Source organism: Pinus tabuliformis, chromosome 5_1 (assembly GCF_031772625.1).
Source record: "Pinus tabuliformis cultivar Carrire ecotype Pingquan chromosome 5_1, CPIR1, whole genome shotgun sequence".
Classification (NCBI taxonomy): Eukaryota; Viridiplantae; Streptophyta; class Pinopsida; order Pinales; family Pinaceae; genus Pinus; species Pinus tabuliformis.
This window is the reverse complement of record NC_142305.1, coordinates 405,331,955-405,337,081: the sequence shown is the minus strand read 5'-3', so window position 1 is coordinate 405,337,081 and position 5,127 is coordinate 405,331,955. Positions and strand designations below refer to the sequence as shown.

Below are 5,127 nucleotides of genomic sequence, written 5' to 3'. Positions count from 1 at the left end.
TTCAATGTAACAGGCACATTGGGGAGGATTCCTAATGGTCGACTGGTTCCTTTATCAAAACCTGAGAGATTTCTTAACTCAGGTAAAAGCGCCGGGGAACCCAGTGCTTTCCAAGCAACAGAGGAAAGGATACTCACAGACGCCCCTTCATCAATGATAGTACCAGCCATGATCATTCTATAGATCTGGACAATGATTCTGAATGGTACACTGGCTGGTAACCGGGGTCTGCCTAGTTGATTCCAATCAAAGGATACAACCAGGTTGCTTGGTGGTGGGACCGAATATACGGCCGGATATGACCCTGATGATGTTCCTTCCTGCGATAAAGGAATGGGCGCATTGCCCTGACGCTCATCAGAGTCGGTGCTGATGAAAAGAACCTAGATGGTGTCATCCTTATTCTCTTCAGTGAGGGTGTCGCATGAAGATGACTCTTCAGCGACGGTGTCATTTGAAGATGAAACTTCTGAAGGTAGAACCGGGTCAACTGCCGTATCGACCTTTGGACTTTCGTCCGGTCTGGATTCAGTAGGTTCATTTTCAGTGACTGACGCTTCAGCTGACCGCTTGAGTGGGCCAGCTGTATTTTCAACCAACGAAGGACTCGGAACGAGTTTTTTGTATCCAGGAGGAAGTTTTACCGGTGAAACTGGACGATCTTCCAAAACTCTCTTCGCTTCGTCTAAGAAGGGACAACGGTGGATGGCGTGACTGCCTTCACACAACTTACAGGGGAATCTTACTCCCCCTTTTTGTCTTGATCCTTCACTTTCGCTGGTTGATGGAAAGCCATCAACCTGATTGTCAGAGGTTGATGCCCCCGAATTGTGCAGACGAGGGGACCAGTCCCTTAGTATCCAGGGAATACAGGGACAATCTCTGTGGAAATGGTCTCCTCTACATATGACACATGGCGATTTAGGCCCGGTCTGTGCAGTGGGTGGGTTTTCGTCAGATGTCTTTTGCTTGCCCCCAGTCGCCTTAGACTCCTTCTTCTTCTTTTCTTTCTTCTTCTTTTCCTTCTTCTCCTTGGGAGGCTGACTTTTGCCAACTCTACCTTGCGAAGATGAAGGATCAGAGGAAGTATTGTAAGAAGTGGAAGGCTGGTGGGTAGTTCTAGACTGTTCTGACTGTTGATTCGACTGCTCAGGATTAGTGGCGATCTGGACTACATTAGTTGAAAAGAGCCATACAGGTAGGCCAATTGTCAATCCTGGAAGTGACAATGTCGCCATATGAGGTGCACCAACATCTCCCCAAGAGGAGAAGGGATTTGGACTTCCGCCAAGGTTGCCTCCTTGGTTGGTGGGCTCCATACTTTTCAACTGAAAGATCAACGTGGGAATAACAGGTGATTTTGTTCTGCTTAAAATAAATTTTATTAACGACGCTTTCAGACACAAACTTGCTTTTTCATGTTTTAAGAGTCGAGAAAAAGCTAAAGATGACTGTAGTCGCCTTCGATGTATTAACGAGCCCGAAGTGACAAATGCTCGGTTGGAATTTTTCAGTTATAGAGTTTGAAAAAGGCCAAAAGAAACTGCTCTGGAGATCTAGGCAGAGGGTGTGCCAAACCTTTCGCGAAACCACAGAATACATTTTACGGTACGGGTGGTCGATCTTCGTGAATGCTGTGTTCACTGCATCGCAATCAGTAGGGCGGTCGACACGGCTTCCTATGGATAAAGGATGATTGCCTATAGGGGTCTCCCAATATATACTCGACGGTACGTGGGAGCACAAGTCCGTATTAGTGCCACCGACTCTCAGGAGGAATCACCCACCTTCGTAGAGATCGACAGTCACTATGTTTAACGACGCCGGAACACGTCTCTACCTAGACCTCTAGATGTTTGCGTTATGTTACAAAGCGTTGTTATGTAAATTGGATTTATTTTAATGTTGATCTTGCTTAACAGTTTGCCTTTAAGGATCACCGCGAGATGTATATATACAACTTCCTAAATGCAATCTAAGATGAGAAGCAAAACTTTTCAATCTTTCAACTTTGAAAACCTTAATCTACTGAGGGGAAAAGAAAGACATCAACTTTTCTCATAGATCATAGAACACACACTAAATGCACTTTTTCCCTAAATCACATGCAAACTGTCAATAATGCACGTGCACAATGCAGATATTTCTTTTCTTTTTCCTTAATGTTGATGTAAGACAAAAAGGAAACTGTTGTATAACTTTGAATCTAATTTCAAGCGAAAGTAAACAAGCTTGTCCAAAATCAAAAGACACCTTAAGATCGACTTGTTTAGACACTGGAAATGTATAGATTCAAACCACAAAACGAAAAACAAACAAACTCAAACAGCCATGAACAGTAACAAAACTAGCTCTTAAGATCACAAAGACATTTTTACAGTTCAGGATCTAAGAGGCCACAGCTATACTGGTTTGCTTTTCACAATGGGAAACTGTAACTGAAACAAGAAATACTGAAAGAACAATCACAGTTTCATCACAGAACTGAGGCGGAATAATGTCAAGGAAAGTTGGTTTACAGCGAGTACAAATGACAAGCAATCAGCAGCAAAATAACAGTGAAAACAGGGCCAAGACTCAGTAGGAAACCTCAGCAAGACACTGGCTAACTGGTCCAGTGCAGGCTCTGGTCTGTCAAACTGACTTTCAGCGCAGTTCCCGAAGGGAGTACCTGCGCTGAAATGCAGACTGCCTTTGGACAGCCTGCACTGAGACACGAGAGTTGTGTTTACAAGGATTTCCGGGTCATAAAAAGCTCAAAATTTCACTGTTTTTGCTGAAATAAAAAGCTATAGGTCAAGTACAAGCTAAGGGATGATCAAGAGGATAAAAAGCTATCACAAAGAGCACAAGAGTCTTTTGTAGATCAGCTCTTCAAATCATGAATCTGCTCAGAAAATGAGCAAGAGTAGCAGCCCCTCTACTTCGCTTTTGATATAGTCAAAAGCTTTTCGATTTGGTACTCTTTTCTTCAGGAAATGAATAGCAAAGATACTACAAACAACAACAAGGTACTAGGCTCCCCAGCGGAGTCACCAGTTTGTTGTGGGGAAAAGTATCCGACTCGGAATGACCCTATCCCTACTCTAAGGGCGATAGTTCCTTAGCAACAACTGAAAGTAAAGCTTTGATATTTTCCTTTATGAAAGTACAGAGAAGGAAGAAAAGATTGACCAACCGATATCCTTCGCTTTTTTCGATCTTGTCTTCTCTCTTCGTCCCTTGCTCCCAGCTCCTTGTTCCCTTGCCGGCCCAGCTACACAAAGATCCTGCACAAACAAGAGAGGGAAACTACAAGAAACATGTACTCATAACTGATGCATGGATTAGAGTGAATCAGATATACAAGTAAATACAATACATCAATGCAATACAAGTATATAGGAGAACATTCAAAGCTTTATTGATATAAGTAAAAGGTTCTGAGAAGGTTACAACCATCAATGGCTCCAATCCAGCAGCACCTCCCCAGCAGCAAGAACTCTCCTCTTCACCTCTATAAAAGCAATCACCCAATAGCTCTAACTGTAAACCAACAGCACTTCCTTGCTTTGCACAAAATTCCAGCCTCCCTAGACCTCATAGAAGAGCTCTATATATAGGAGATTTGGAGAAAGGATGAGTCAGCTTGAGGCTGGCATAAAGCTGACTAGTGTCCTCTCCCACTTTAGTTAAACTTCAGTTCTTGAGTCCACTTGGAGATCCTTGCTTACACATGGAGATCAAGTACCTCTTACTCATCACAGGGCGAATCCCTTGAACCAAGTGTCAGTTTGGAAGCTTCCTGGGCAGTTGACACCTTGCAGAATGACTGTGCCACTTGGCCAATCTCGCCCAGCGTAGGTAGCCTTCATTGGATTTGACTTTCAACGCAGGTACAAGGAGGAGCAGTTGACATTCAGCGCAGATGCTCAGTGGAGCAGCTGACATGATCCAAAAATAGCCTGTTTTGAGTGTTTTCAGGTGGAGAACTGATAGGAAGTGCTGTGGTTTGCTGACCTTGTTCCTCTAGGGGTAAGAACAACATGTTTAGGGACTTTGGATCCCTGTAATTATCGACATTTCATGCTCCATGCTGTGAGGCACAAAAATGTCTATAACAGTCCTAACCGATTGATCTCATAGTAACCCAAGGTTCCTAAATAACCGTCGTTACATGGCAGCCACCTGTGTCGGCCGCAAATATGGAACCAGCCGTGATCGTTACTTTTTCCATTCATATGAATTCCTCTCTCTATATAAATATTGTAACAAAATCTCGTTACTATCATCCAATCTTTTTCACTTCATCGCAATCTCAGAGCAATCCAATCTTTTTCACTTAATCGTGCCTATCTGTCCACTTGCTCAGATCATGGATCAATCAACCACGCCGATGGCCGAGGAAGTATGCAATAATAATGACAATGATATTGTGAAATTGCAGAGTTGCGATGGAAAAATATTTGAGGTGGAAATAGAGGTGGCATCGACTTCAGGCATCATAAAGAGAATGATGGGGGACTTGGGCACCAACATTACCATTCCTCTGCCTCTCGTTTCTGCCAAGATTCTGCGTCGCGTTATTCAATATTGTAGATACCATGTTCTTGATTCCCCCACTGTATCGCTTGATGCCGTCAAAATGTGGGATGAGGAGTTCGTGAAAGCTCTTGTAGAAGATCGCGCCATACTGTTTGAAGTTACAAAGGCTGCCCACTACCTGGTGGTCACAAATCTTTTGGACTTGATGTGTCAAACTATTGCCGATATGTTGAAAGGGAAAACCGCTGAACAGATGCGTGAGCTTTTCAACATTCCGAATGAAAATTAATCGTTAAATCATTCTGAAAATTAATCGTTAAATCACTCTGCAATGACAGAGTACTTTGCTTTCTGCAATTTGGTTTGGTTCGTTTGAACATGAATTTGATAGCATGTCATTAGGTTTAGATTCGCTGCAAACTGTTAAGTGTGAAGTCAAATTCACGGAGGATTCTAGATCAGATCTTTTAGATCTCGAGGATTCTAGATCTTTCTACACCACTATTAGTTTCTAGAATCACATGCAGGATTCTAGATCCTCTTACACTGCCAGTGGTTTCTAGATCATTCCAGATCTCCATCTGAATCACACATAGGATTTTA

General features: G+C 43.0%; 1 pseudogene; it reads left to right on the top strand.

The window, feature by feature from the left end:
* The first annotated feature begins 4,375 nt into the window (after positions 1-4,375).
* LOC149165199 (uncharacterized) lies at positions 4,376-4,813 on the top strand (annotated as a pseudogene).
* The last annotated feature ends 314 nt before the right edge of the window (positions 4,814-5,127 follow it).